We start from the raw sequence: 297 nt of genomic DNA, 5'->3' as shown, positions 1-297 counted from the left end.
TTGGAAAAGCAGGGTGGACGCGCGGAGGCTCTGGGGCGCGCTCTGAAGAGCCGGGCGGGGAAGGGTGAGGCCCGGCGCTGAGAGGCGCGGGCGGCGGGGAGAGCGGAGGTGGTGTCCCCAAAGAGGGGAGCCGCGTAGTCGGCAGGATTCGAACCTGCGCGGGGAGACCCCAGTGGAGTTCTAGTCCATCGCCTTCACCGCTCGGCCACGACGACGTGCGAGCCGGCGCGCTCGCTGGCCAAGGAGCCTCCGGCGAGGGCCACGGGCTCTCCCACCAGGCGCCCTCGGACCTCACTC

General features: G+C 72.1%; 1 non-coding gene across 1 annotated transcript; it reads right to left on the bottom strand.

Moving 5' to 3' along the window:
* Positions 1–133: 133 nt before the first annotated feature.
* On the bottom strand, positions 134–215 carry TRNAS-AGA (transfer RNA serine (anticodon AGA)). Its single transcript has one exon. It is a non-coding gene; the product is annotated as a tRNA-Ser (tRNA).
* Positions 216–297: the final 82 nt, after the last annotated feature.

Source organism: Leptonychotes weddellii, unplaced genomic scaffold (genome assembly GCF_054177405.1).
Source record: "Leptonychotes weddellii isolate Sample4059 unplaced genomic scaffold, ASM5417740v2 HiC_scaffold_180693, whole genome shotgun sequence".
NCBI lineage: Eukaryota > Metazoa > Chordata > Mammalia > Carnivora > Phocidae > Leptonychotes > Leptonychotes weddellii.
The sequence above is the reverse complement of the archived record's forward strand: the minus strand, read 5'-3'. Positions and strand labels throughout refer to the sequence as shown.